Source organism: Falco peregrinus, chromosome 5, assembly GCF_023634155.1.
Source record: "Falco peregrinus isolate bFalPer1 chromosome 5, bFalPer1.pri, whole genome shotgun sequence".
Lineage (NCBI taxonomy): Eukaryota > Metazoa > Chordata > Aves > Falconiformes > Falconidae > Falco > Falco peregrinus.
In genome coordinates this window covers 27,448,831-27,463,261 of record NC_073725.1, presented here as the reverse complement: position 1 = coordinate 27,463,261, position 14,431 = coordinate 27,448,831, and positions in this window count along the sequence as shown.

Below are 14,431 nucleotides of genomic sequence, written 5' to 3'. Positions count from 1 at the left end.
AGTGATTGTGTTGAATTGTTGAACGGGTGATAAAATATTCTGGTCCTTGTCACAGAGGAGTTGGTGGGGACAAAGTTTCTGTCAGCTTTTAAGTGCATTAATCTATGATATTTATAGCAATATGTTCTTAAAATTCAATTATTTTTAAATGATTGTGTTTCAAGCAGGAAATATCACTTGAGCTCAACTGCTGTGTAACTTGGTTTAGATCAGTTGGCAGCTTTCCCTGAGCAAAAACTTACCGTCTTTGAAAAGTCACCAAATACAGAGGGAGGCTGTCCTGGTGGGTATTTTGAGGCTCCAGCATATCCCTCTGTGCATCAGTTTGTGTGTTTCACTGAAAATCATGCTGTCAAGGCTCTGGAAATAAGCCAGTCAGGCTGTGGCAAAAGTCACAGTTTCTCTTCTGAACTTTTCAGTATTTCCATGTTCTTGGTATTTTATATTGCAATTTGTAATGCAAGCTGAGGAGCTTCAAGATGTTCAGAATTGGGAGAGACCCTCTGAGCATACTGGGGGTTTGTTTCAAAGCAAGATTTTCTGATGGAGTAATTTTGACCTCCATGGAATTTTTAAGGAGGGAAAAAGTCAGGGTGTCAAGTTCCCATATTTTTCTTTTGCTTTTAATCTGCAGGTGTGTTTTTTTGCTGTGTTTTTTTGTTTGGTTTGTTGGTTGGATTTTTTCCCCACAGATCTGCCCTTGGTTATAGGATTTGTGGTTTTCATTCCTTTTTTAGCCATGGCATACATTTTTAAAAAAATCCCCAACATTAACTTAAAAATGTTTGGTGATGGACAACATGGGAAAGACCATAGCAGATTTCTCTCCTGGTTAATTATACTCTCAGAAAAAATGAAATAAAACCCCTGAACTTGTCAAGCATCCAGCCACATGGCTTTTGTCAATGCTTGGCTGCAGAGCTTCACACTGTCAAATTTATGTTCCCTTTACTAGGATTTAGATTGATCATACTGTGTCTTGTCCACTTAAAGTGGTTTTGAGCCTTTCTCCAAGAGTCATGTTTCTTAACCTGTAAGCATTCTCATCTCTTTTCAGAGCCACTTCCAGTTAATCGACATAATTTTGCAATACTAATTAATATTTTTAGAGATAATAAAGAGATCAGAAGCTTTCTGTCCCTACTCAGTATTTCCCCTGTGTGTATCTAATACCAGATTTTGCATTTTTAGCAACAATATCACACTGGGAATTTGTATTCAGATAATTAATAGTCATGGCTTCAAAATATCCTTTCTGATTCATTGCTTCTATTTGATTAAATGCTGCTAACACAGAGTCCTTCTTTTAAGTACAAATTTCCTTTATCATTCCTATACATACATAACATTTAATGTAGCCTTTTAGAAAAAAAAAAAAAAATTTGCTTGCCTGCATCCAATTTCCCAGCTGGCTCTGTCCTCTGGCTGTACAACTGACTCACGTACTCCTTCTGTACATGTTAACGGTCCTTCTCAGTTTTTGTCTCCTACAATTTGTATAACATTAGCAAACAATTTATGTAATGATTTTCTATATTCTCAGTTATGAATGGAAATGTTAAATTGTGGAGGGTCAACATTCACAGTACAGAATCCACTAGGTCATATCACTTAACCAGATTGTCCGCTCACTTAACTAGATCTGATTTTTTAGCTTTTTACGTCCTTTATGTATCAACGTGTTACTTCTCTCTAGGCCTCTGGAGCTTCTCTGATGATCAAGATAAACTGAAAATCAACAGCAATTCAGAGAGCTTGTCAGCATTTGTAAGCTCTTAGATGCAAGGTACTTGGACTTGTTAACTGAAGAAGGCCTCCTTTAAGTAGTCATGTAAAACTAGGAACTGTCAGAACAGAAAACAAAATTACTTCAATGTCATTGTATGTTGTAACTAGATCACACTCCTTTTGTGTATGCCTCCACCCTGTCTTTAATGTGATTGTCAACTATGCCACTTCCATCTCGTAATGCACCAAGAATTCCTCATTTTTTTCTGAATATATTCAGACAAACCTGAGTTTCTTAAGTAGTGTGGTCTATTCCTCATTGGCAGGCTACCTGTGTAGCTAGCAGAATGATTCTAAGTAGTTCTCTATCATCATTCACATTTTAATCTTTGAAGTCTCTCTGCTGCTTGTTATGGCACCTAGCTGTTCCCTGCTTTGCATGGCTAGCCCTTTAAAAGCCTGGAACATATTCACACAGTTCATATGTACTACACTGGACTTTATTCTGTTTGCAACAATAAATCAGAGCAAGTTGTTAAAATATGGGACTGTATGATTTGTGGAGTCAGATTAAACCAGTATGTTACATTAGTTAATCCCATGCATCTGATAGTTTTTCAAAATAAAGCTAACCACTGAGCCAAAATAAAGATACGTCCCCCCTGAATCACTTAAGTGTGGACTTGTCTGAGTACTGACACAGCTTTAAAATGTCAAGCAAGTGAAGCTAATGGGACGACAGACATTTAATAATGTACTCTAGACAGCTCACTGAACCAGGGCTTGGGACAGCTGTGCAGGGGCATGCAAGGAAGCACGCTTCTTGACCGACGCTGAAACAGAGCTTGTGAAACTGAACTAAAAAATCCAGGGAAGATGGGAACATGTTGTGTCTGACAGGAATAACCGGGGTTCCTCTCACCTGAAAAAAAGCAATGATGACAGGGAATAAATTTACTGGTAACTTACAGAGCTTCATTGCATGAAGATGGTGTACGATGGTCTATCAGCACCATGAGGTGATATCAGGAATTTTGTTTTTAATATTTTTCATACAAGGAATCATTCTACAGGCAGGTGAAGAGAGAAAACGTCATATTGATATCCTGTCTTGGGTGGCAAAATTATTGGTGCATTTACAAGGCTTGGAGCTGAGTTTTCTCTAGATCTTTAAACACATTTCAACAGCTTTATTTCACTCCTATGATTACTTTCTACAGCATTTGTATTCAGACTGACAATGATTTTTGAGGTTTGTTTTTGTTAGCTGTGTAACTAAAACTTGTGCTGAAAGACTTTGAGGAAAGCTACATCATTTCTACTGTGTCAAATCCTATTCCAATTAATTCTGAGTGCATTTCACTTGTCTGCCAAAATTATCAGCTCACACTTGATAGTCCACTCAGCACCAGCGGGAGCTGTGCTGACGCTATTTCCTGATGTCATTTCGTGTCTGCTTCTCTACATCAGGGTAGCTTCAAGAAAGGAAGTTTCATTTCGAGTGTAAATGTTGACCTGGGACAGGACTGGGTAAAGCTTTTTTTCATTTAGAACTGCTGAGCTGTTGAAGTCAATTTCCTGTAGGAGAAGGTTTGTTTCAACAACTGTTTGTTTAATGCTCAAATACAGGAAAAGACCATGCAGATAACTCCTAACTGAAGTTTTGGTTTAAACATTTGAATTGATTTTTACTGTTTATTTTTGAAAAATATTTTTGCAAAATAGCAACATGTCAAAACAATTCAGAGAGATTTCACCATTAATATTTCTGCTGAGATTTTAGTTTCCCATTCCAAACTAGGACAGGAAGATTTTCACAGTACTGTGGGAGAAAAAAATCCAGTTTTTCTCCCCCCCTTCTAGTCTCATGCAGTCACTGAAGATTGGAGAAATTGTTTGATGAAGCATATTAAGAGGAATAAGTTTATACTGTTAATTTAGTAATAATTAAGTGGAGATTAAAAATATCTGTAATAAGGATAAAACCACAAAGAAATGACTGAGGGTGCTTGGAGGACTTGTTAACAGCAGTGGGATGGCATTCACAAACTAAAAATTTAGTTTGATCATTATGGTAACATTCCTTATGGTGAGATTTATGAACATTTTTAATAGTTTCACATGAACTCTCTTGCCTGTCCGAGATTGTAAACAGCCAAAGAGAATGGCATAATAGGACTTTCACATTGCTGAATCTCTTGGCTACATTTTCCCAGCTCTCATTCAGCTGTTTTCATCTTTCAGTGTACTCTTGAAATGCAGCTGCCCTTTCATGGCTGCTAGGATGTTCTTTTCAAATTTAACATTTCATTTCATACTTATATGCATTGCCTGGCTGACTTTCTGCAATGTAATTGGAAAGTCTTTCCAGAGACACTATAAATCGCTGGTTCTGTAGTATCAGTTGAATGGTTAAGAAATTCTAGTAATGAAATGAACAGAGATGATAGATAGTTGGCACTTCCAGCTAAAACTGCTTTCTTTTGGAAAATACACTTAATTGGCCTGAAACCATTAAGCAGAAATGTGCAGACTAGTTCACTTGAAAAGACCTCTCCAGCTGGAATGGCCGAGACGTCATGACTGCTAAGCGAGTGTGGAAAACAGAAGCCCTCTGCTTACCGGATCAGGTAGAGGGAGGCTGAGCTGGAGTCTTTCACAGCTCCAGGGAATGCTTTAGCCACCTGAATGGTGCTTATTCATTTGAGACTTCTGAAAAATACTACATATATGTATGTATAGTTATTTAAAATAAAAAAAATGTGGATCACCAACTCTCTTCTCAAGCAAACATGGAAATCAGACTTCAAATCTGTATGCAGCATGTCATCATTTTCAACAGCACTGCCTGAGAGTACCAAAGCGTCAGATGTTCTGGCAAATGCAGCACAAAAATCTGAAAATGAATGTGCAATGTATACTCCTGACCTCTGAGGGTTGATGGGAAGATCTGATTATTCTAAGAGAAAAAACCCTACCAAAACAACCAAGAAGATCAAAAGCAATAAAAGCAACAAATCCTGGGAGGAACAGTTGTATTAGTCAAACTGTTCTATAAAGCCTTTATGACATAAAACTTAGCTGAGCTCATCAGTTTAGTAATTTTAAGGAAAGTTTTTTGTGTCTGATCTCAAATTCAGGCGAGCCCCTTTGAACTCATTTAAACTTTGGATTAGGCATCTACTTGTAACAACTTTTAGCAGGAAAACCCACCAGATCTTAGATAGCACTTATACTTTTTGGGTTGTTAGGATACGGATAGAAAATAACCCATAAAACCCACTGCATCTGATTTACAGTAACTTCATAGCACATATATTTAACAAATGATGTATTCAAGCTTCTTCAGTGTGTCCTGGTAAAGGCCAAAAGCTAGAACAACATCATGACATGACAAGTATAGAAACTCTTTTGTCATTGTCCAGGACTCAGTTTTAAAAGGGAAATATATAATAAATGGTAGATATTGGATTCTTAGACAAAATCTGAACTGGAAGAGCAGTCCTGTCATTATTTATACTGGGGATTATTTTGGAGTGGCCCACAAGACCTGACACCCTCTCCACACACACCCAAAGACCTTCCTTAAAAAAAAGCAAAATCTTTCACATGGAGCTGATTCCAACCCAGACCATCTTATGCAGAAACATGAAGTGGCAAGTGATGCAAACAATTTCTTCTCAAGATGACTCAGCTGATACACTGACAAAAAACCTCTTCTTGCAGTTTGTTCTCAGGCCATTAGTATTTCACTAGAAGGTTCTCTCTGATCCCTCAAAGAAATTATGCAAGCAGCCATTTGTAGAGGAATGAAGGCAGTGGGTTAATTAACATTGATAATATGCAGCTGTGGCCTTGCCTCCGCGGCAGTGGGTTGATTGGCATGGATGATGTGCAGCTGTAGCTTGTTCCTGCTAAGTAGCTCAATAGCCCTGAGAAGTGTGGGTGAGGTGGTTGAGTGGAGGAGGAGTTGTGTGGTTTGGTCTCTGGAGGAAAGAGAAACAGTATGGATAATAGAATCTGACTAATGGTATAAGCCTTGTTGCAGTCTACTAGTTTATTTGTGCAGTAGCAATTGCTGCCCTGTGTTAGGCTGACTGAGTTGGACTCTGACTATGACAGCTGGTATGCCAAATGTAGCTGAGACAAGCGGGAGAATCTGTGACCCCTAACAGACACTGTGAGAGGTGAGCTGTTGACAGCTAATTGATATGGGTGTATTGTAATATTTATTGTCCATCTTAACTCAAATTGCAAATTTTTGTGCCCAGTGTAGATGGGGACTAATTGACATGTGTGCAGAAGAAGAAAATTCTATGTTAAAAACACTTATAGATATATTTGAAAAAAGAGGCATAAAGTATAACAAGAAGGCAATAAGAACTTTGCTAGGATGGTGCAAAGTAAATGATGTGTTAGTTACGCCGAGAAAGGGCTCCGGCATTGACATGGCAAAATGCTGGAAAATTACTTTTTGAGGCTGGCTTGAGGGGGGATAAAATTGCAACAGCATCGGTAACAACATGGAGGCTAGTCTTAGACTTGCTAGAACAGTTAGAAGTGGCTAGGAAGACAAATTCTATATTTGCAATGCTTATAGATATATTTGAAAAAGGTGTAAAAGATGATAAAACTTCAATAAGAATTCTGTTAATGTGGTGTAAAAAGTATGATTTGGCAATTACGGTGAAAAAAGATTTCAGTGTTCAGACACGGCAAAGCATTGGAAAGGTACTTCTTGAGGCTGCCTCGAGGGGAGACAAAATTGCTACAGCCTTGTTAACAACATGGAGACTGATTATAGATTTGCTAGAACAATCAGAAGTGGACAGAGAGACAAACCCTATAATATCAATGCTAATCAACCTGCTGCCTTCATTCCTCTACAGCCATAGAATCATAGAACCCTTGCCCAGGTGGCCAAGGTGGCCAACTGCATCCTGGCCTGTATCAGAAACGGTGTGGCCAGCAGGGCTGGGGCAGTGACTGTCCCCCTGTGCTTGGCACTGGTGGGGCCGCCCCTGGAACCCTGGGTTCAGTTTTGGGCCCCTCACTATGAGAAAGATACTGAGGTGCTGGAGCGTGTCCAGAGACAGGCAAAGGGGCTGGGGCACAAGGCTGATGGGGGGCAGCTGAGGGCACTGGGGGGGTTCAGCCTGGAGGGGAGGAGGCTCAGGGGAGATCTTCCTTACTCTTTACAACTGCCTGACAGGGGCTGTAGGCAGGGGGGGGGTCGGTCTCTTCTCCCAGGTAACAAGTGACAGGACAAGGAAATGGCCTCAAGTTAAGCCAGAGGCAGTTTAGATTGGATATTGGGAAAAATTCCTTCACTGAAAGCGTGCTTGAGCATTGGAACAGGCTCCCCTGGGGAGGTGGTAGAATCGCCATCCCTGGGGATGTTTAAAAAATGCATAGATGAGACACTTAGGGACATGGTTTAGTGGTAGGCTTGGCAGTGCTGGGTTAACAGTTGGACTTGATCTCAAAGGTATTTTCCAACCTAAATGATTTTATGATTCTGTGATTCAAGTTAGGGGTTTTCCATTACACTGACTTTTTTTTTTTTTCATTACTGAAATGACCCAGATTTTCATCAGTTCACTCCTAACCTGCCTTGCTAAGAAGGGAAGAAGGATCGGGTACAGAGGGTTTTGTAGTGATCAGGTCGGCTTTGCTCTGGCTATTTTTACCAGGCAAATCACAATAAATGACAATATGTTCCCGTTATGTACTTTATAAAACACACAAGATAGAAATTGAAAATTAATAAAGATGAAATAGGCACTATTTTGAAAATGTATTTTAGGGATTTTTTTTTTTTTTTTTACTTAATGGTACAAAATATTTCCTTCCTAGAACTTGATGACTTGTCTTGCACATGCACTGAGGTGTGCACACCCCACTTAGCCCATTTTTCTCCTGTTGTTTCTTTAACTTAATAAGCTCTGAATTAACAGTCGTTTTCTGGTACTCAAAGTCTGCATAATTTCTCGATTATACCAATAAATATTAATAACCAAATAAATATATTAAAAGTGGAATGAAATACTGCTATTAACTTGCAATGGAAATACCATGGGCTGTGAGAAAACTCTCAGGACCCTGAGGGCTCTAACATGTCTGAGGCCCTGAGCAGCCCCACCTGGGACCCCCGCCTACACCCTCCCTGCAGACCCAGGAGCCCCATTTCAGCTCACGCATAGGCCCTTGGGCCTTGCTGAGGCTCTTTATTAAATCACTGTCTTGCGCAAAAGATGAAAGTACTTTCTAGATTAATTTATGATTTATGTCATCCCTCCCAACCTTCCCCCAAACAGAGTAGCCCTTTTTCTGGAAAGCACAAATTCTTTAATCTCTTGGAGTACTCTGACGTGGGACAGCACACTTTTTGTGTTATATCCTCTCGTAGTTATGAACGGAGATCTATTCAACGAATCCAGCAGCATCTCTGGTACGTGTTTATTTTCAGCCTTGAGCATCCAATAGACAGAACAGTAAGACAGGGCCTATATAACATCAAGGAAAAGGTGTTGTGGAGCATTAGGTAAAAATGTTATGCAATTTTCTAAAATCTTCCTTGGCTCCCCAGGTGACTGGGAAAGAGGGCAAAGAAGCCCTTACTCATTTTCCCTCAATTGCCCTGCTTTAATTTTCTCAGGTGGGCCAGGTTGCTGATAGAAGCTTTGGTCCAAGGGATTTTCCTGTCCATCCTATCCCAGCTGATAGGGAATCTCAAAGCTTCTGGGATTGTGAGGTGGGTAACCAGTTTCAAAGGTAAAGCAAATAGATATTATGCGATAGATGGGGAGATTGGAAACCCCTTTGGGAAACCCTTTAGGGACCCCTCAGTATTTCTGCTGTTGGCCCTATACAGCTCAGTCTTCAGAGAGCAATTGCCATCACTGCAAAATAATTTATAAAACAGTAGTATAGGCTTTTCTTCGGAGAAGCTTCTGCCTCTTGGAAAGAGCTTTGAGTGCCATCCGAGCCATTGCAAGCTGCTCATTAGTTAGCTGTAATATAAACAGAAAACAATGGAAAAGAGATGAATGAGCCCTCAAAGAACTTCACACCATGTTGAGGGCAAGAGATTGCACTGGAGCTTTAAGTCAGTCAGAAGGACTAATGCCTTGGGAGTGCAGCTCAGGACAGTGGTGCCAGCAGCTATGGAAGGCTAGCTAGTGCTGGTTAGGATGTGTCCCCCATGGGGGAAGGAGCTTCCAAATGCAGTTCCTTTTATGCAACCTGTCCTTCCTAGGATTTGGTATGATGAGAGGGAGCAGAAGCAAGGTTCCCAGCTCCTCCTGCCACCTTTTTCTTTTATATCTCTTAATTCCTTACTTCTGGCCACTACAGTGAAATAATACCAATACCAATAAATTGATAATGACATTAATAATACCACTCATGAGGATAGAGTCTGCATGGCGCAGTGAAGTGTTCATCATGACTGTTGCACTGGATAAAGGACTTCATAGCTTCTTGTTGGTCCATTTAAAAAATTTCAGGCAGATCTTCTGCAGACACTTTCTTCTGCCTGCTCCAAAGAAATACAGTCCTTGTCCTGCTGAATCAAACTAGAAATCATTTTGCATAGTGCCTCTTACCCTGTTGTGGCAACAGCCACAGTGCTTCAGCAGTTGGCAGAAACAGGCTGTCTTGCTCAGGGGTAAGTTTCTGACAAAAAAAATATCCTGGAGGGTTCAGTTTGGAAAATGTGTTGGGTGCATGATCCCTTTAATACTTCTCAAAATATGATTAGACACTTGCTGGGCATCCCTAAACATTTAAATGCTTTTTGAAAATCTGATCATAAAGAGTTTAGAAGCTTGCATGAACTTTGAAAATAGAAGTGATACAGTAGTCCAAATTTTTTGGTGAATGTAGGTGTTTAGCCAATTTTTCAAAAGCATACATGTGCCTGGGCAAGCTCCAAACATGTAAATCTATGTTGCTAAATTATACATGATAGTGGGACCATATTGTTTAGGGTGTTGTTTGTTACTTTACATCCCACTCAAAACTCTGAAAAAATTCAGGTTGATGTAACTGTAGATGTTCTCATCCATATGAATGTCCAGATTATAATTTTTAATTAAGTAGTAGTCATTTGGTGTTGTATTTGTACAGAAATATTTAACTTAAAGAGCTTTGTGTATCTTGTATTAAAATGTATATAATATAATTGTAATATAATGTATTTATAAATACACAGTAATATTATATAGAAGAACTGATAATACTAAAATATTTTGGTTTATATAATAATTATGTATCAGATCTTTCACAGCAACTTTCTCTTTAAGAAGTATTCCCTTCACTGAACAGCCAACAGACTAATAATACTAGTGACTTAATTACTGAATAGAGCTAGGTACAATGACATGAACAAAGTACGGAAGTTGGAAAAAAATAAAATAAATATGCATGCAAACAATTTGGCATATGAAGCTTTGATCAATTTGGTCATAAGATCAAATTAACCTTATCTTGACATGAACAGATGACATTGTACTTGGAATTGTTATTGAAGACATGAAGGTTTATATCCCATTGTCTGTATTTGTTTTACTTTCATGTTTTCAATTTTGAGCTTAGCAGGAAGTTTATATGACTTGCTCATCTTTATGGTATGTATTTTGAAACCTGTGATTACCAAATAAATAAAGTACAAACAAGTCATTATCTATCTGAGAAGGGGTGAAGCTCTTCATGTAGGAAAAGCACAACCAGGACAGCTGTGCTAAAGCAAGTTCTGGCTCTGAATGACTGATGAACCACTCTTTTCTTCCAAAATATCTCCCTAGAACCTGCCAGTCGATTTTTTTTAATGCACACATTCAAAAAATAGCCACTGACTTTTATTTTACTCCTGCTAATTATTTATTTGGAACAGGGCACTGATGTCAGTTTCCAGATGTTTTCTCCCAGTGAATATTTCAAATTAGCTAAAGATTTGGCTACTTACACAGGGCTTTGAATGTTCCCAGCATCTCTTTGATCTGTCATAAACTGGGCCCTAAGTCTGCATTGGTTGCATGGCTTTGCCGATCAGATCCCCTGTGCAGATCTCCTGCACAAAGGTATCCGGTGGCTCTCCTGCCTCCCTGAGGTCTGGAAGGGTCTGACTGCTATCGAATCTGTCTGAGCAATGCTATTCTGGCTTTGTCATGTGAGTTTCAGTCTTCGATTGATAGAAGTCTACAAGAAAAAATTTTGGCATTCTGTACCTTTCTGTATCTCAGATGCTGGGCTGGGTGTGGAGCTCAGCCCCTAGAGAGGCTGATGTCATGCTTGCCCTGAAGGTCCTTCTGCTCTCCAGTTGGTGTTGCTCCTTCTGTTACCAGTGTCCTTGACTTCAGTGTGTCCCCGCACTACCACGTGGTCAGGTCAGAGGGTGGATTGACAGGAACCTTGTGAAATTCACCTGGGACAGATGGCAAGTCGTATCCCTGGCATGCACGAACCTCTTCCAGTGCTGCAGAGTGCCTGCTTGGGGACCAGCTTTGTGGGAAAAGTCGCCAGGATGGAAGTGGCTGGAGAACTTTCCCGGTGAGGACAGTCTGAGGGACCAGGACTGGTTCAACCTGGGGAAGACATGGCTTCAGGGAACATGAGAGCAGCCCCTCAGGGCCTATGGGGATGTCATGGAGTAGATGGGGACAGGCTTTTCACAGTGATGCAGGGCAGGAGAATGTGAGACAACAGGCATAAGGTGAAAGAAGAGAGCTTCAGAGTGGATGCAAGGGAATGCTTTTCCCCATGAGGCAAAACAGGCAGTAGAACAGGTTGCTTAGAGAGACTTCATGGTCTCTGTCCTTGAAGGTTTTCTAGATGTGGCTGGACAGAGCCTGGAGCAACCCAGCCTGATCTCAGAGATGAGCCTGCTGTGAACAAGTGTGAGACCTTTCCAACCTGAAATGCTCTGTGATCGTATGAACACTTATTGCCCCCTTGTTTGGGGCAGTGGACCCCTGTAATTAGTGTTAGTGAGAAAGAGGATCATTGTGCCTGTATATGTTAAAAGCTGGGGAACTACGGCAACTTCAGAAAGGAGAAAGGAAAGACTGAATATTGGGGTGTTGGAAAGGGGTGATAGTGTTAGGGTATGAACAAACAGACAATGAATAAGGATAGGGACACAGACAAGGAGAGAGTAAATGGAGATGATAAGAGGTGGGATGGGGAAATGAGTGGAATGAAGTGGGAAGCAAATCAGTTCAGGGAGACAAAGTCTGTAGCTACTGGGAACGGGAAAATGCTAGGCATTGCGAAACACTTCGTATTTCAGTCATGAAAGCTTCATTATCAGTTTGTCTTGGAGCTGCAATTTTCGCAAACGTGTGTGGTAAAAGTGCCCTACCAGTGTCACGTGCAAGATCCAGAGTCTGTGTTAATTCTTAATTTTGCCTATCTTTGTGGAAAAAAACAGCACTATTGCTTTCGGATTTTTCTTTCAGGGCCATGGGAACCATCATCCCAAATATTAGTGATGGATGGCAATACCTCTGCCTCAGGAAGCCTGGTAGAATTCCCAGCTTTGTTATTATCACAGGGTTGTATTGTCTGGCAAAAGGTCAAGACTGGGTACAGTATGTTATCGGTGAAAGCACAAAGTCTGGGAATGTGAAAAAAGTCACTTTGTTTAAAGATTAAACATTAGAAAAAGAAAAAAATTTGTATATATGTTAAATATCACTGTTTATTACATAAAAACAATGGGACTGGATATTGCTTTGTGAAAATATCTGATATGAACATTAGCTTGGGGTTGTGTGACTGGGTAAGTGAACCTGGCACAAAAACCATATGGGAAGCTACCTGTTCAATGACCAGGTTTGGATTCTGTCACTCCTTCCTGGTGGCGCTTACCCACATAATCAGTTGGGTTTAGCGGTGGCATAAAGTACCATAAAGTACCAATTAGTTTTGAATAACTGTGAAAAAAATCTGGCCTTTATTCAAATTGTATTGACTTTTACTTTAAATAGCAATCCTGATTCAAAGGTCTAGGCAAAAAAAAAAAAAAAAAGAGGCATTTTAAACTCTCCAGCTACTTAGATTTTGTTTCTTAGGAATGTCGTCATACCCCTGTGTTCAATGGTCTTGACATCTGTCATTTATTGCATCATGTTGTACCATTATTAAGGAAACACAACACTGACAACAAACGATAAGGCTTTGTGTAAGAGCTGTTAGCAATGGGCCCTGAAGCATACAGAAGAAACACATAAGGATGATCTAATATTTCAATATTTCTTTGAGAATTTCCAAAACACACCTAATCCTTTGATGGCAGATGCTGAAGATATCTTTCAGATGTTTAGGACTAGCTTCTTTTGTGACAAATGATTTGGTTTCTGTTTGGGGGTCGGGGTGGGGGTTGTTCTCTGTTCTTTGCGTAACTTCTACTAAGTTTGTCACAAAGGCATTATTCTTTATTGACTATTTTTGAGTAGCCTACTTTAACCTTGTTTCAGGTGCTGACATTTCTATCTTGCATATCTTTGAAGATCTGAAAAGGAAGTTAAACCATTCTTTGTTCTTAAAATTTGTGTAAGATAAAGCACCTAATACTAAGAACAGTTCTAGAAACACAAGGCAAAGAATACTATAAGTTAAAGCAGCTTATTGTACGTAACTTTCCCTAAAGTTCAAGTTCTAAAATAGATGCACTTGTGCCTCCTGTCATGCAGTTGAGCAGATACTTCTGTGATGAGACGCTGGACTCCCGCACCACACCTCTCCCAGCAGCTTGGTGTGTGCTCTCCCTGTAATCTGTCATCCTCCGCCACAGGAGAACTACTTTCCCACTCATAACTCACAGGCAGCCTTTCTAACTCCAATGGTGGCACCAGTCTGTTCTGCAGCTGGTGTAGGAAGCGTACAGAGGTGTGTGCTACTGCACACTGTGCCAAGTGAGACCCGTAAGATCAGGCCACCACATGATTACAGCAGTGCCACTATTCACATTATTTGCCTTTCATCCAAACCTGCTCCTTTGTCCCACGTGTCTCTGCTCCCAGGTTGGCATGAGGTCTCAATGACCTCTGCATCAGCAGTAGGAATTGGCTTCCTCACCCTCTGCCCCATGCTCCTCTCTTTCTGCATCAAAGTGGCGAAGCTTGTTAAAAATTCTCTTGAAGTCCTATAAAATTTTCCTGTGAATGTTTGTTGTAATTCTGACCAAAGTAAAAAGGAAATCAAGAGTTCTTTGAAATGGAAGAGTTAACTTCTAGTCAGAATTTTGTATACTCAGCTTTCTGATTAGGTTTGTAACTTATAAAGAAAGCTTAAAAGGTTTTTGATGGAAATCTATATATTTGGACAGAAAAGAAAGAAACTCAAATGATCAATTCTTCTGTAAATTAAGCTACCAATTCAGGAGCTAAGGGATCTAAGGCATCAAAGTTGAAGAAAGCTTGAAAAACTCAACACCTTTACTATAATAATGTATAAATATAATAGCATTATTACTATGACATTTAATCTATTAATAAGATCTAATTCACTTTGATTATGTGCAATTTTATGTATTGCTTGTAATATTGAGAAATTTCTTTACTTTAGTATTCTTTAAAAATATTGATGCATTAAAGACAATGGCGTATGTGGAAGAACAAAACTTCATGTGCCTTAGATATACATGTATAGGCCAATAAATGCAGAATTTTTTTATTTCTCAGAAAGCTTGATAGAATTA